Here is a 17423-nt window from a genome sequence, read left to right as displayed (position 1 = left end):
CCCCCCCCCCCTTTTTCCCTCCTCCTCTCCAAACGCCCCGGGTGATAGCTTCAGCCATCATTGTGTGGGAAGCCAGGCTCCTGACCCTTTTGGTTCTTATTGCCTCCCTGGAGAACCTTCACCATTGTCGTGTTGTGATCCCGCCCGGGCTCCCGACCCTTTCGTTATCTACTGGTGAAAGCTTGGAGCACCCATCAACCTGGGCTTTGACATCATCAACCCTTTGTGGGATACTGGATAACGTGCTCCTGACTTGTGATCTCAGCGCTATCATTCCTTAAGGGACCATCGACAACACTTTTGTGATCACCTTCCAGCATATCTACTGGTGGAGGCTAAGGTCCAGGCCAACCGCGCTCAAAGTCCTCTGACCTCATGGAATTACTGTCCATTGGTTCCACATAAATACTATCCTCTTGAGTCCATGAAGTTTCGCCAAACTTGCGTACTTTTTGGAAAAAGGAGCAGTAAAAGGTTACGGTTTGGAAAGAAAGTGAAAGGTTAGAGAAAGGATTTTAGGGTGGATGAGAGGGTTCAAAACAAAGCTAACATGCCTATGTTGCGAGCTCCTTGCCGGTGAAGTAGTGGTGGAACGCTTATGAATAAAGAGAAGGGTTTGGCTAGTTTTTTTTTTCTGGGAAAAAGATCCTTCTATTAGTTAATAAAAAACAGCCATGAAGGGCTATACAACCTCGAAGGGCTAAATACAATCTCGCCTCCATGTATGGGGCGGGAAACAAATAATCAAGAGGTGGAGAAAGATGCACTTATCCTCCGGCTGGCCAGTCTATGAGGAGAAGGCTATCTCATATAGGGGGAGGAGGGGGTGGGAATAACCGCATAGGTGGATTGTAATGCCAAGTGGGATCACCATCTCTAGTGGTGAGAAAAGGGCCATTCCGCCAAAGCCTCAAGAAAGCTTCCCGCCACTTCCGCATGCGGTCAGAACCTCCTTGCAACTTCCCCCACTGACTGAGGGTTTAGCTAGTTTATGTATGGCCAAAAGAAAAGTTAACAAAAAAAACTTGAGCTGTAATTTTGTGCTCACCAAAAAGCATTGCTTTTTTATTCATAAAAAGCCCTTAGCTTTTCACACAAGAAAGAGGCGCCTCGAGAGTTTTTTTAAAAACTCCTTGCTTTTTCCAGTTCCTAGCATAGCACTCACGCTCTCTTTCTAACATGCGCATACACCCACATAGTCATCACGCCTGGCTCTCTTTAAAAAAAAAAGTATGGCCCTGTACTTTTTATAAAAGATCTGGCCTTGTGCTTAAAATAAAATAAAATCATGGCCCCTTTCTTTTTTTAGAAAACACACATTACACCTTGCTTTTTTAAAATTCTCCCTCTACCTTCTCTCCATCCCGTGCATGCACGCTTTCCTCACGAAGGGTGGCTCTTTGATACATTAGTGACACCAACCTTGATGTATGCAGCAGCGGTTTGGGCACCAAGGCTTGCAGCCTCCACATGGGTACAGCTGGAGAGACCACAGATCTTGATGCTCTCGAGGATGATACGCAGCAAACCATCCGTCTCGCACGACATTGTTCGAGCTGAGTTTGCTGCACCACCTATGGCAGTGGAGGCATTGTTCCAGACGATCTCCTTTATATACAGGATGAGGGAGATGCCCACGGAGAGATTATCCCGCCAAGCTTTTGAGGCATCCAGACAGCTGGCCGAGGCTGGACACACTGGATCTTGGTATGCACAGATGCTACAGTGGTTCTCACATCATGGGATAGACATTGAGCGGTTGCCACCTTTTCAGTATGATCAGTTTGCTCCACGGGGTTACCTCTCTCTCAATGAGAGGAACAGAGTGATAAGACAAGACATATGGCAGCACTACATACAGGAGACATGGACAACACCAGAGAGCCCACTACCATCGAAGATGCTGTATTACAGAGACCACTTTATGAGCATCTCAAGGGATGGGTTTATACAGCGACCTCGGTACATGGATGTATACATGCCACACAGCTCTCGCGTTGCTATTGGACAGCTACGAGTCTCATCACATCAGCTAGAGATAGAGGCTGGGAGAGCGGCACGGGTTCCCAGAGCTGAGCGGATATGCAGATTGTGCCGTGAGGAGGTGGAGATTGAGGATCACTTTGTTATGTAGATGTAGAGCCCACCAGGGGGTCAGAGATAGATATGCAGGATTGTTTGAGGAGCACTCTTCACTACATCAGTTGATGGAGGCCTCGGACCAGCGACAGCTTGGCAGACTACTACTAGAGCTTCATAGTTCTCGAGAGAGACTCCTCCAGACACCCGCTCCCACTAGGGGTGGGAGACAGTCCCAGCTCACAGATTTCTTCCAGAGAGCTATGCCAGTGCCAACTAATGTACCACGTGGGGTGACCGCACAGAGAGCAGAGGAATTGAGAGCCAGGAGGAGACCTAGACAGACTGGACATAGAGCACCCCGACTCCGTCACCGAGAGATAGCAGCTATCCGAATGAGACACCAGTTGGAGACACAGGAGAGGCTAGCTCGCTTTCATTCAGACTCAGGGTACATGTTCACGCCATTCACAGCCTCAGCATCGGCGATGTATGATATCTTATATCCCTCTTATGGCACTGGATGGAGTTAGACATAGATCTGCATAGCATGCTTGTACTCCCTTCAGCATATAGAGATGCATCTTGCCTTAGCACTCCATCCACATCCCCAGCCCCCCTTATATTGTTTGTATATAGGCTCCACCGATCCATGATGATTCACAGTTGTATCCAAACACATGCACACTTTTTCTTTTCTTTCTTTTCTTCCGATGACCGGAAGAACACAGTTGTATTATTTTTTTGTCTCATAGGCCGACTTTGGCCTCTCGTAGACGTTAATATATCTTTCTTTCTTTCTTTCTTTCTTTCTTTCTTTCTTTCTCTCTCTCTCATGAGGACACCAACTAGGTTATCCGGTTAGATCTTCTTAGCCTTTACACCCGTTGCACATGGATCACACCTTCATAGCTCCCAATGAAGATGCACTTCTACATAGATCACTTCCTCACACTCACTGAGGATGGATTCATCCAGCAGTCGGGCTACCTAAGTGTTCACATGTCCCATGCCATGCAGATTGCGATTGGCCAGATACGGGTTTCATCCCACCGCCTTAGTGTGGAGACAGGCAGAGCTGAGCGCGTCTTCAGAGTTGGGAAGCTCATACGGAGACCCATGTAGGAGAGGATTTGCCGATTATGCCACATAGAGGTTGAGACAGAGGAGCATTACATATGTTGCTGCCAAGTATACTATGAGATCCGTGGGAGGTTTCATCTTCTGTTTCGTGAGGGATTTGGTCCACTCTCTAGGATCATTGACTTCTTGGACCAGCGTTGCCTAGGACTCTGCCTGCTTAAGCTCCGCAGACATAGGGACACTTCTTTGAGAGAGCTTTGCCCCCAACCACCTCGATCCCTCCCTCGCCAACCAACCATCACTAGCTTCCTCCGGACCTAGGAGGTGGAGGACACCCATACAATGGATCTTGTTGACCCATCTCGGGCTGCTCTGGACCCACCTCACCCGAGAGGAGTTACCTTGGACCGGGCCTCTGCATTCTAGCGTGCACGACATTCCTGGCCCCCCTGGACGTCGGCCACGATCCGCTCATCAGCTCAAGATCTAAGGCATGCTCCACCGCCATTGAGCTACCTTTCCATGTGACATAGTTGAGGGAGACCTCTCGGCCATACTCATTAGCCCCATGCTTGATATTTTGGAGAGTGGTATACCATCTATTGGGGGCTGTTGCTTCTCTCATGTTCCACGTTTTTGGTACTCCATGATGAGGTTCCATGGACAGTTTTGTATCACTCCAGTGAGAGAGCTTTGTTTTGTTTCTATTTTATTTTCCGTTTCATGATGAGATATGCCATGGACATTATTGTATTACTTCGGTCTCATAAGCCCATTGGGTCTTACTGCTTAGTAGATGCTTAATATATCTTTCTTTCTTTCTTTCTTTCTCGCTCTCCCTCTCTGTAGTTGCTGTTCAAACCCCCTTTGCCGCTCTAGAGCCACCTTTGCCCAGCTTGGCTAGCGGCGGAAGACCGTGGGCACTAACGTTGCCCGTTTCGCCCAGCCTCACCAGCGGCGGTGCCAACTGGCTTGGTAGAACAACATCTTGAGTGTGCTCCCAAGTATCATCATCAATTTCATCATCTACTCCTTGGTAATCTTCATCATCTTGTAACTTTCGTTGGAGATCCCCTGCATCCTTATCTATTGTTCTGTGAAACCTTTAGGGCCATGTTTGAGGAGGATAAGTTAATTGGTTTAACTTGCTTTGTGACTCTGTCATGTCCCACTCTTTTCGCCATTCATGGGGTTGTCAGAAGAGATAGGTTTTCCAATGCGATCTTTTTGCTTCTGGGACCTGTGGATAATTGACATGTTCCTCAGCGAAGCGACCCTTAAAGCCTAAGCTTTGTTTTAGGTGTAGGAGATGTTGAATAATAATGCAGTGAAGCTTTAGAATTACAAGTGAAGTATACAGTGGCAAATGACCTGAATCAAGATAATGGTATGTTGTGTGTGCCTCTAAGAGTCCTGATGTCCACATCCATGCCAAATTGTGTTGCAATTTGCTTTGAGGCGGCGGCGGTTGCCCATTATTGCTGGTTGAGGTGGCTGCGTGGCCACTTGCTCCGCCCAGGCCGGGCTGAGCCGCCTACAGCACCTCTACCGATCTGTTGGGTCTTCTTAGACCGTGCCACCCGCACATATGCGTTTGTGTCTTCTCCCTCTCTCAGCCCATGGCTTTTGCGCAGCCCCATGCCTTGCTATCCCTATGACCTTTCTTGGCCATGGGTGTTTGTGTCTTCTCCCTCTCTCAGCCCACAGCTTCTGCCTAGACCTTTGCCTTGCTGCCCCTATGTCTTGGCCACCCTTGGGTTTTGGCCGCGTCCATGCCTGGTTGGCCCTTCTGGCCGTGTGGCTGGGCTCTCTTGGCCACTCGAGATTAGGCTTAGCCACCATATGGCCGACACATATCATAGTCTCTCTCATATGCATCCCTTTGTGTGCTTTTCCACACAGATGATAGCCATCAGCACAAATCTCCTTCCTTGCGCGTGCTTTCCTTGCACATGTGCACAAGGGTACAATCATGTACATCCTTCATGCCTTGTCAGATCCAGGCTTTGATACCGATGTAAATTCCTCACTAGACCATGTCTATTGAACCTTGCTAGGGTTTCTCAAGGACTGTCTTGATCTAGAGTGGTTTTATGTCAGATAATCCATGGGCATGGTCTAGTGAGGACTTTACATAAAGAATTCACAAAAGGAGATGCAAGAGGTTGAGAAGCGGGTGATGGCTGTCCAGATGGCAGAGGAGGCTGCACATAGCCCACAGTGGTTCTATGTCAGATAATCCATGGGCATGGTCTAGTGAGGACTTTACATAAAGAATCCACAAAAGGAGATGCAAGAGGTTGAGGAGCGGATGATGGCTTTCCAGATGGTAGAGGAGGCTGCACATAGTCCATATATTGATGGTACGGCTATGAGTATCGAGAAAAAGTAGAGTAAAGATTAGGATTAATATCCAGAACTTGCCATAGGAACCAGATGTCCCAAATACTGAGGTGTCGAAGTCATTCGTACTGGAGTAGCGAGAGGCACCTCTATGGACTGCATGGTAGTATCGCTCACGAGGTCGTAAACATCAATACCAGAACTTGCCCTAGGAACCAGATGTCCCAAATACTGAGGTGGTACCTGAGGCATCGAAGTCATTTGTACTAGAGTAGCGAGAGGCACCTCTATGGACTGCATGGTAGTATCGCTCACGAGGTCGTCAACAGATGACATCGTGTGGGCTGGCCACCAAAAGCATCCACATGCCAATCCCGATCATCGCCTAGAAGGAGAGGACAACGCGGTCACAACCATCGCCTACAGTCCAACGCCATCGCCATCGCAAACCAGGGTGAATCTGCTCAAGAAGAAGAATCGCTTGCGTGGAGATTAAAATGGGATTTGAGTCAGCTGCCCACTGTCGATTGGCTCTATGGCCTCCCGCAGCCAATCTTTCATCACCCCCACAAGCCGGGAGAATCATTAATTTTTCGCAAGATGAGCTCACCTCTCTTCAGCACGACATTGACATTGAGGTCCAGATCACCCTTGTTGAGAGGGTTTATGGCTCCCACCCCTCTCGTTCGTAGGCCCGTGAATGGCTTGTAGCAGCTCTCCCTTCAGACCTGATTGTGCACTTCCAGGATACTCATTTGCTTGTTTGAGGCTTCTTCTAGGTGGACTTTCATTCTCCAGAAGCTACTTCTCAGGTTTTCGTTGGCCGCCTCTTTCCTCTTGGTCCTAGGAAAATTTTCTTTTTTCAGTGGTTCCCTGCTCTTCCTCGGTTTATTGGAAGCTTTTAGCTTCCATAGGGGCATCCTTTGGCCAGGTTCTAGAGGTACGTGCCCGTTCGGGTCCTCTCGCCTTAGCTTCCGCGGCTGTTACTGCCACTTCTGATGGTGTACCCCGGGTCCTTGTGCTTGTTTCTGATCCATCGACTGACGACCATATTATGCTTCAGAGACTTGACGGCTCTCATTTCTGCTAGAGGATGGAGATTGCAGTCAGACCTGACCAGTGTCGGATCTGTTGTTGTCGACGGGGCCACATTGCTAGAGATTGTCCCAAATCGAGGGGCCATGCTCGGAGGCGGCGTGGTCCTACCCATCAAATGCCTTATGCAGTTGCCCAGACTCCAGTTGCTCCTGTGCCGTGGCACACCACACAACATTGGGTTGTGGTTAGAGATGGCGAATGGCAATGACACAAAATGCTCAATTGAGGAGGCTTTCATTCATTGATTTGAAAGGGAGAGGAGGGCTCCTTTTATAGGTGGAGAATCACCCTCTCTTCCATTGTTACAAATTACAACATAAAAATCTTCAACCCTTCAGTGACATAAGGGTAGATGTCACCATCAGTTGTCCTCTTAGGCTAAGTCTTCTATTGATTATTAAATTGAAGACTTCTCGACTTTGAAAGTGTGATGAGATAATAGCCAAGTCTAAGTGGCATGTAGGTGGAGATCCCACTTACACATGGTGGAATTCTCCTCTTCCATGTAGGCATTCTAGAAGAATCTTTTCAATTACGCACCTACACACACTCCTCCACATGCCTTCCACACTCCCCAACTTGTAGCCTTATGGTGAATACTATATTAATAATACAATTAAAATCCATGTGAACATGAAGGCCCACTTTTATTTTCTACATCACTAGTCTATCTACCATACCAAAGTATTTATCAAGTATACTTGTGGCATTTACAATGTGTGCACCCTAAATCAAGTAAAACCATTATATTTGAAGATAGAATGCTGTTATCAGGTAGCTGCCAAGCCGCCGCATCACCACGCCGTTATTCCATTGTGGACGCCGCAATCTTCTTGGACAAGCTTCCACCTTATTACCATTGAGAAACCATCAAAATATGTACAAAATTGAAAATGAAAGATATCAATTTTTCATGTCACATCTTTCCGGTCCCCCCTCCCTCCCCCAGCAGATCCTCTATGCTTGTCTTGGGGGTCTGCTGGCCATGGTACTCGAGGGTAAAATATCTTTAGCCGGTACTCATTGGCACGTCCGGGAACCTCCTGGCCACTTGCATCCTGTAGAAGATAGGTGTTATTTTTGAACTTTTGTTTTATCCTGAAGGGGCCTTCCCAGCGTCGAAGAAGCTTCTTATCTAGCCGTTTCTCCACACGGCCATCATACCTCATGACTAAGCTTTCTTGCTTGAATTCTGGCTTTCTTCGTGAGAGTGTCATGCCTTGCCTTGCGTCGTCGTTGTGCAGCCTCCAAATTTTGAAGTGCCTGAAGTCGCCTCTCATCCAAGGTCTCCAGTTGTACTAGGCATTGGGCATGTGTTTCTTCTTTTTTTTTTTTTTTTTTTTCCGGGAAAAAAGATCCTTCTATTAGTTAATGAGAAAACGCCATACGGCTACAAAGCTCACCTCGCAAGGAGGGATAAAAAACACAGTGAACACCTGAGCTCCACCCCCGTGGCTGGCCGCTCTCTGGGGAGGGCTACCTAGTAGTACATGTGGGAGGTGAGAAAAGCCAAACTGGAGGCCTGTAGTGCCAAGTGACATCCTCGCCCCTCGCGGTGAGGAAAGGGCCAGGCTGCCAAGTGCGGAGGAAAGCCTTGCGGCGCCCTCTCATGCGATCCGAGTCGCCCTGGAGTTTCCCCCAGTCCTCTCAAGGTGTGAATGATGTCCACCCAGAGGGCCTGTATGACCTCCGCCGGTGGAGTCGCCTGGCGGTCAATGGCCTCCCTGCATCGGGCTCTCCAAATGTGCCAAGCCGTCATGCTGCTGATCATCTCCCATCTGTGCCCGACCCCCTCCTGAGGGGCTGCCGAAGAGAAGTCTGGCGTCGGAACCACCGCCATCGCCTTGTCAGAGACCTGGATGGTCGCACTGCCAGGGACGTTGTCGTGCCATGGCACGTCTATGATGTGAAACCGTGCATGTGAGTTCATCAAATACACATCCAGATGCATGGGGTTAAGTGCCATGACGAGTTATTATATGATGCCATATACATATGTTCATATTGTATATGAGGTTCAATAAGACAAAGCTGAGGCTGAGTCAGATTTAGGAGTTTTTTGTATATGAGTATGGAGGATGATGTTTTTGCTGTTACTCAGAGCCTATGGGCAAGTTAGAAGTATCCAGTTATATATGATGGCATGAGGGCATACCAATGCACAAAGGAATGCATTTATGAAGGCATGAAGAAATATTTGAATGGGCAATTGGGGATTCTATAAATCACATGGGCCGATATGATGATTTACAAACTATGAAGGTATCACAGTGCCGAAGAGTTCATTGAATGTTGGGGAAATGTGGAGATAGAAAACATGGAGCTTGTATGCATGTTTTCATAGGTGTGCTAATGCTTTGGGAATCTTGTGGTTATGCCTTGCAACCTTAATGCTAATGCTTGGGAATCTTGTGGTTATGCCTTGCTACCTTAATGCTAAGGTTTAATGCTACTAGCAATACGTGGCTAGTAGCATACGTGGAAAAGGGAGATAATTCTTTTATTTAGAATTTTCTGGAGCTTTTGGTAGCGCAGCCTTTGTAATGGGAAACTCCCGCATCAATAGTGGGAAAAAGGTGGTAAGGGCGCGAATTCTCAGCGGGGGAAAGAGAAAAAAGAGCCGGAGAGAGACGGCGAGTGCAGAGTTGGAAAAAGAAAATTCTGAGAAGGAGGAACAGCGTCCGTCCAACCAGAGTCTAAAATTTCAAGGGGATTGCTTTTGTTTATGGCGTGTAGGAGTTAGAAATATAGAGGAAAATGAGAGCTACCCAATGATAAGGTTTCATCATATAGTTGTATTTTGCCTTCCGTGGTCTGCAGCGAAGCCGCCGTCAGTGGAATAGAGAAAAAAATCGATGAAAATTTCACCTATCTCTACTCACAGTTAAGTGGGTTTTTTTTTACTTTGAATATATAAATCAACGAATTGGGAAAATCGCATGTTTGGTAAACCTTTAAAAGATTTGAAGAATGGGAAGATCTAGAGACTTGGAGTATTGTGGAAATAAAGCATCAAAAGCACATTAAGGTTCCGAAAGGTTGGTTTTACTTCCTATTCGATCGGATTTTTGGAATTCAAGCCATGGAATTTTCTAAATCTCATGAGCATGTTAAAGCTATGCCAAATGCTATATTTTACTTGTGAGATGTTAGTATATTAAGGCAGGTTTTCAGGTGATAAAGTACATCTCGAAATAATAGTTTTGAGAACACTGGATGTAATGGATGTAACTGGCCACATGTATATTGGAAAGATGGGAAGGCTCTGTTATGCCCACATGTGAATGGTTCAAAGGATTTCATGCAAATTTGTGCAATCATCGGGATGAATTCAAGGATGTATTGAGGCAAGTTGACACATGTATTTGTCATTGAAAATAGTGATGTTCAATACTCCTTGGGAAATTTTGTGCGTGAAATTCCTTGTTGGATTTGACATTCACTCTCACAGCTAGAAGTTTCGTACTTTCCTGGCTGTACCGCACACTTCACGACATCTTTTGGTGAACCCGACGGGAAACTGTTGGGGTGAGAGTGTGGTGAAATATACAGGGAAGCTATGGCTGAGAATTCTGAGGGTCAGGGGGTTCATTTTGACCCCGGAGTTATGCAGATGTTTCAAATGTTTACCATGTACATGCAACAGCAACAAGCTGCTGAGAGGGGACAGATTTCCACAACCAAGGCATTACAATCAATTGTGAAAAAGGTGGATCAATTTGATGGGAAGGACATTACAAAGTATCTGCGCAATTATATAAAGGAGATGGAGCTAAACAGGGTGACTGAGGAGGATATGGTTCGAAGTTTCGAGCTGGTATGCGTTCCTGAAATAAGAGAGCGCATAAAAGGATTGCAGACAGCACAGGGTGGCAGAAATTGGGAAGAGTTCAAGCTTGCCTTAAAGGATGAATACTTCATGGAGGATTCTGAGCGAGTGACCAAACGAACTTTCTTAGAATGGGTCACAAAACCTAAAATGGGAATTTCTGCCACAGAATTGCTAAGGGAGTTTGAGAAGCGTTATGCCCAATTGTCAAGAATAGAGCGTGCAACTTTGGACAGAGAAAAGACAGAGCTCTTCTTGCAAGCAGCTGGGAAAGATCTCCAGGAGAAATTGGAAATCCTCCTTGAGGATAAGAATACAGAGCAAGGATTAAAGAGTGATTGGAATGATGTTGAGGATGCAGTCACTATGTTAGCAAAGCGGCAGCGGAGGAGGGATAAAATGGTGATGGGCTCTGCAACCCCCATAACTGCTGTTACCCCTGAGAATTTATCCAAGCCAGCTGCCACAATTCCTAAGATAGATGGGCCGATGGATGAGCTTATCAAGGGTATGCGTGATTTAAAATTGAAGATGTCCAGGATTGAAGAAAAAGGTCTATCATTGGGGCAGGCTTCTATGCAAAGGCCTCAAATCAAAGAAGGGTTTACATATAGATGCATATGGTGTGATGACCCAGAGCATGCAAAGAAGGATTGTACCAGCTATAAAGAAGCTCTTAAAAATCAACTTGTGTTCTTCAAAGATGGGAAAATCCATCTTACAGAGACTGGTCTTCCATTGAGTACAAACTTTGGGAAAGGAGGGATGAAAAAGCTGGTAGAGGATATGGCTGCTAGTCATGCCATTTCTATGGTTGAGGCAGCAACCTATGGATTAAAGGTTGGTCAACTAAAGCAGGGATTTGAGAATGATGAGGATTATGAGAATGAGAATTTTTGGCCATCAACAATGGAATTAATTGCATCAAAGAAAGTGTCAAAGCAAGCTTTGCATGAGGCAGGTGATTGTATACGTCTTGAGACTGGCTGGGAGGAGCCTGTGGATTCTTTATCCATTCATGCCTATATTGCCAAATGCCAAAATAATGAGGCACAGGTAGAGGAGAAGCGAAAAAGGGAAAATGAGGAAGGAGGGCCATCAAAAAGAGTTACACGTGGAAGTGAAAAGAAGGATCCTGGGCCATCACATATGCCTCCACAGCATAGCAGACCTCCACATGATGTTTCAATGGAAGAAGTGCCAGCAAAAATGAAGGAGAAGGGTAAAGGGAAAAGTCCACTCTACAAGCTTCAATCTGATATTGAAGTTGCAACAGATCTCAAAAAGGTGCTTGAAGAGAGAATTCTAAACAGCAGGGTGGAATTCACACTAGGGGAAGTCTTGGGGATTGCAAAGAAAGAATTTCATGATGAGATAATTGATATTATACGAAGAAAAAGGCAGTCCATAATTGAATCTATTCCATCACAAGGGGAGGCAAGCACTTCCAAGACTCATGGTGTACAGGTACAGAAAAAGGAAGAGAGAGAAAATGTGGTGGAATGAAATCACTCTGCTGATGGGGCACGACAAGTGCGTTTTGTGGAAGAGGATGATGAAAAAGAAGTTCTTACAAAGAGTCATTACTCCAGGAGTCATTGGGCAAGAGCAACTACTGAAACCCTTGTCAAGATAGGTGATTTGGAAGAGCCGTATGTCGCTCTAATTGATCATGGGTCTGAAATAAATCTTATGGCTAAAAATCTCTACAACAAATGTAAGTGGCCAATGGATGTGGATCATGGGTGGATGATTAAAGCAGCTAATAATTCATCTGGTGAGCTTTATGCAGCATGTCCAAATGTAAGGGTAACTATAGGGGATGTGAAGGATGATCAGAATTTCTTTGTTCAGGAGATGTCATCGTATCCCCTCATTCTTGGGCAACCCTACATTACAGCTGTAAGGATGGAAACAAAAGTTTTGGATGATGGATCAGCATATGCAAGAATAAGGAGTAAAGATGGCAAAAAAGCTGTTCAGTTTTTGACAGTATGCATTAATCATGAAAGAAATCGTGAGTCTCTTCGGGCACAGTCACTCCCAAAGATAAACAGAGAGTTCATGAATTACAGGGAGATGAGGGATTTTGGCCAGGTGCCATTGTAAAGCGGGATTCCAATGGTACAAGGGGGAATGAGTTCTCGCAGGACTCAATCAATGTAAATAGTTTTTCAGCAAATTTTCAGGGATTCTCCAGCTATGGGTCACTGGTTTTTGTAAAAAGCAAGGATTTAAAGCGTGGCATGCAAAAACATATACAAAATGAACAAAAAAGTTTTGAGCAGTGTGGTCTTTTGGAGAAGAATGAGTTTATTTCAGGGGTGCTTGATGAGGTGTCATTCATAGATACTATGGATGTGCTTTTTGATATGGGAAGAGCATGCTTACAGGGTGGAAATGAAATGATAAAGGTGTCATCTGTGGAGATGTATGATATAATCCAGGAATTTGAGGGGGTGGAATGTAAAAACATGAATTGTGAGATGGATGCTCATGTTGATACAAAGTACAAAACGGTTGCAAAGAAGGTGAAACCAGTTGCCTTGCCCTTGCCACCAGGAAGCAAGGAGAAGATAGATGAAGCTTCTATGCAGCCAAATCTTAGAGATCCGAAGAGAATTGGGCATAAATTTACTCAAGAAACTCTGAAAGAGCTGAAGATTGGTGAGAGGGATTTTCTGTTGCCAGTTGAAAGGGAATGCTTTGAGGAGATGCTTGTAAAACATGGGAAAGCTTTTGCCTTTCAGCCGCATGAGATAGGTTGTGTTGATCCAAGTGTAACAGCACCAATGGTAATCTTTACTGTTCCACATGTGCCCTGGAACCTGCGGCCAATTCCAGTACCAAAGGCTCTCTTACCAAAGTTGATGGAATTACTAAAGGAAAAGATCAGGATGGGAATCTTGGAGCCTTCATGTGCCCCATATTCCAACAGATGGTTTACTGTACCAAAGAAAAATGGGACATTGCGCTTTATTCAAGATATGCAACCTGTAAACAAAGTCACAATCAGGAATGTGGGAGCAGGTCCAATTGTGGATGAGTTTGCAGAAGCATTTGCAGGGAAAGCTATATACTCTATGGGTGATCTGTATTCGGGATATGATCAGTTCCAGCTGGATATACAAAGCAGGGACTTGACCACAATGAGAACTCCTTTGGGATTAGTAAGGATGTGTACCTTACCACAGGGTGCCACTAACTCAGTGGCACATATGATGAACGGAATGAATAAAGTCTTACGAGACTTCATACCACAAAAAACTATGCCATTTTTGGATGATGTGCCAATAAAGGGCTGTGATGAGAAAGATAAAGATGAGGATTTGGATTCAAAGGGGTGCCGCAAGTTTGTGGCAAATCATATAAAGGATTGTGACATGATTCTATCCAGGCTTGAAGAAGTAAATCTTACTTTATCTGGGCTGAAATCAGTGTTTGGGGTTGGTGAAGTGCTAATAGTGGGACATCTTTGTAGTACTAGTGGACGCCGTCCTTGTCCAGCCAAGATAGATGCAATACAAAGAATGAAGGAAATATGCATTAATGTTACAGAGCTGAGGAGATTTCTTGGAGCATGCGTCTTTTATGTTATTTGGATCCCACATTATGCACATGTAGCAGATCCTCTTTATCAGCTTTTGAGGAAAAATCAAAAATTTTTGTGGAGTGCAGTACATATTAAAGCTATGCGGAAGCTGAAATATTTGCTCCAATCGTCACCTATTTTGAGAAAGGCAGATTATGAGTGTGGCAGGCCTGTGATTGTTACAGTTGATACTAGTCCTACTGGGATAGGATGGGCAGTAGGGCAAGATGATGAGGATGATCATAGGTATGTAATTAGATTTGGAGCAAAGGTATTAAGCTTTCGGCAGCGAAAGTATCCACAGATCAAGAGAGAATTATGGGGGATTGTCACTGCTCTAAAATGTGAAAAAGAATATCTTATTGGGGCATCTGTACTTGTGGAGACTGATTGCTTGCCACTTCTTGGGATGATAGCAAGTTGTACCACTCCAGATATTGCTATGCTTAGGTGGATTGCTTATATCAAGTCACTAAATCCTGAGTTTGAGCATATTGCGGGAAGAGATAATCCAGTTGCAGATATGCTATCAAGAGCCAGGTATGAAGATGAGAAAGAGATGATTAGTGACATTGATGATGTGGGTACAAAGTTCTATACTACAGCATATGCAAAGGGGGATCATATTTGCTTATCAAATGCACTTGAGTCTTTTATTGAGGAAATATATGAAGGAGATTGGTTGCTTATTGGTCAATATTTGAGCACTCTAACAAGGCAAGAAAATTGGTCTGACTCAGAATTTAAGAGGATCCGCAGAAAAGCATATGGTTACTTTCTAAAGGATGGGTATCTCTGGAAGCATCCTAAACAGAGGAATGCTATGCCACAGAGAGTCATATGTGATAAAGAGACTCAAGGAAAGCTTGTGAAAGAATTCCATGAGAGTCTCTGGGCTGGGCATAGAAGTGTGTGGGCCACCTTTACCAAAATAAAGGAGAAATATTGGTGGAGAGGAATGTACAAGGATATTTCCCAATATGTGGAAACATGCATAGTATGCCAAATGTACTCAAATGTGCGGCATCGTGATGGCTTGCAACCAACCTACCCACCTGCCATGCACTACAAATGGGTAGTGGATCTAGTTACAATGCCTTTGGGAATTTGGCAGATGCGGTACATAGCACTTGCAAGAGAAGATTTGACAAATCAGGTAGAAGGGCGTGCTCTTAGAACAAAGAGTACGGAAACAGTATGCAAATTTCTCTTGGAAGATGTGATCTGCCGATATGGTTGTGTTGGGAAAATAACAGCTGATAGGGGTGAGCTAGATGTTGAAGAAGCAAGGGAATTCTTCTCTAGAATTGGTATCAAACTGTCTCTAACATGTGCTTACAATCCTGAGGGCAATGGGAAAAGTGAGCGAGGACATCCTCCAATCATTAAAGCTTTGGCTAAGGCATGCAGAGAAAGGATGAGAGAGTGGCCAAAGCTGCTACCATATGCCTTGTGGGCTGACCGTACAACTCATAGCTCAGTGACAGGATACATGCCTGCAGAATTAATGTATGGTCAGAAGCCAGTGATGCCAGTTGAAGAAGTAATTCTAACTTGGAATGTATTGCCCTGGGTGGAAGGATTGAGCAGAGATGACCTCCTTGCATTGCGAATAAGACAGTTGGAGAGGAGGCCTGAAGATGTAGAGCTTGCTAAAGCTCGCTTGAAAGATGCAAGGCTGAAAAATAAAGAAAGATTTGATAGTAGACACAGACTCCGGCCAAAACCTATTGAAGAAGGTGATTGGGTTCTAATGTATGATAGTAGCCTTGACAACCAATTCACTGTTCAAAGAAAATTTGCAAAAAGATGGTTTGGCCCTTACATTGTTAAACATGTGCATGGAAATGCCACGTATACTCTGTGTGAGCTTGATGGAACAGAAGTAAAGAATCTTGTGGCTGGCAAAAGAATCAAGATATTTAAAAGAAGGCATGATGGTGATCCTTTTGATTCACAAGAGGTTCAGGATGAGAGGCTTGACAGTGGTAGTATGGATATGGTTGAAGAGGAAGAGGATGATCTTCCTGATAATGCAGAAGATGAAAACGACATCCAGCTATATGTAGATCTTGATGATGATTTGGCACATACCAGAGGATGTGCAGGTTTAGAGGGGGTGGATGTCGTGCCATGGCACGTCTATGATGTGAAACCGTGCATGTGAGTTCATCAAATACACATCCAGATGCATGGGGTTAAGTGCCATGACGAGTTATTATATGATGCTATATACATATGTTCATATTGTATATGAGGTTCAATAAGACAAAGCTGAGGCTGAGTCAGATTTAGGAGTTTTTTGTATATGAGTATGGAGGATGATGTTTTTGCTGTTACTCAGAGCCTATGGGCAAGTTAGAAGTATCCAGTTATATATGATGGCATGAGGGCATACCAATGCACAAAGGAATGCATTTATGAAGGCATGAAGAAATATTTGAATGGGCAATTGGGGATTCTATAAATCACATGGGCCGATATGATGATTTACAAACTATGAAGGTATCACAGTGCCGAAGAGTTCATTGAATGTTGGGGAAATGTGGAGATAGAAAACATGGAGCTTGTATGCATGTTTTCATAGGTGTGCTAATGCTTTGGGAATCTTGTGGTTATGCCTTGCAACCTTAATGCTAATGCTTGGGAATCTTGTGGTTATGCCTTGCTACCTTAATGCTAAGGTTTAATGCTACTAGCAATACGTGGCTAGTAGCATACGTGGAAAAGGGAGATAATTCTTTTATTTAGAATTTTCTGGAGCTTTTGGTAGCGCAGCCTTTGTAATGGGAAACTCCCGCATCAATAGTGGGAAAAAGGTGGTAAGGGCGCGAATTCTCAGCGGGGGAAAGAGAAAAAAGAGCCGGAGAGAGACGGCGAGTGCAGAGTTGGAAAAAGAAAATTCTGAGAAGGAGGAACAGCGTCCGTCCAACCAGAGTCTAAAATTTCAAGGGGATTGCTTCTGTTTATGGCGTGTAGGAGTTAGAAATAGAGGAAAATGAGAGCTACCCAATGATAAGGTTTCATCATATAGTTGTATTTTGCCTTCCGTGGTCTGCAGCGAAGCCGCCGTCAGTGGAATAGAGAAAAAAATCGATGAAAATTTCACCTATCTCTACTCACAGTTAAGTGGGTTTTTTTTTACTTTGAATATATAAATCAACGAATTGGGAAAATCGCATGTTTGGTAAACCTTTAAAAGATTTGAAGAATGGGAAGATCTAGAGACTTGGAGTATTGTGGAAATAAAGCATCAAAAGCACATTAAGGTTCCGAAAGGTTGGTTTTACTTCCTACTCGATCGGATTTTTGGAATTCAAGCCATGGAATTTTCTAAATCTCATGAGCATGTTAAAGCTATGCCAAATGCTATATTTTACTTGTGAGATGTTAGTATAT

At 44.6% G+C, this 17423-nt stretch overlaps 1 protein-coding gene across 1 annotated transcript in view; it reads left to right on the top strand.

Moving 5' to 3' along the window:
• LOC147634559 (acetyl-CoA carboxylase 1-like) overlaps positions 1 to 17423 on the top strand; it is a 72061-nt gene that overhangs the window by 17028 nt on the left and 37610 nt on the right. The gene's annotated exons all lie outside the window — the stretch shown is intronic.

This window comes from Cibotium barometz, chromosome 10, assembly GCF_041138505.1.
Source record: "Cibotium barometz isolate CiBa-2024 chromosome 10, ASM4113850v1, whole genome shotgun sequence".
Taxonomy (NCBI): Eukaryota; Viridiplantae; Streptophyta; class Polypodiopsida; order Cyatheales; family Cibotiaceae; genus Cibotium; species Cibotium barometz.
The sequence above is the reverse complement of the archived record's forward strand: the minus strand, read 5'-3'. Positions and strand labels throughout refer to the sequence as shown.